The 241-nt window shown below is 37.3% G+C and overlaps 1 protein-coding gene across 9 annotated transcripts in view; it reads left to right on the top strand.

The window, feature by feature from the left end:
* LOC116849333 (protein unc-79 homolog) overlaps positions 1-241 on the top strand; it is a 736,358-nt gene that overhangs the window by 9,790 nt on the left and 726,327 nt on the right. The window lies entirely within an intron of this gene.

The raw sequence follows: 241 nt of genomic DNA, 5'->3' as shown, positions 1-241 counted from the left end.
ATATTAGACTATCATTTTGACGATATTCTCACGATATTTTTGATCATTCCTTGGTTATTTTTTATCCTGAACTTACTTAGATTTGGATGTCATTTTTACGTGTCTGCTACCTGGGAGAGGTCTCAGGCTCGAATGTCAGCAATGCCCATATAGCACAGAAGCTTGCAGCAACATTGCTACAACGTTGCAAGATTGCATATTGCAATGCAATGTTGCAGAGATTTTGCAGTGACATTAATTT

The sequence above is a fragment of the Odontomachus brunneus genome, unplaced genomic scaffold (genome assembly GCF_010583005.1).
Source record: "Odontomachus brunneus isolate Ranch 3 - 2012 unplaced genomic scaffold, Obru_v1 Obru_scaffold_112, whole genome shotgun sequence".
NCBI lineage: Eukaryota > Metazoa > Arthropoda > Insecta > Hymenoptera > Formicidae > Odontomachus > Odontomachus brunneus.
The sequence above is the reverse complement of the archived record's forward strand: the minus strand, read 5'-3'. Positions and strand labels throughout refer to the sequence as shown.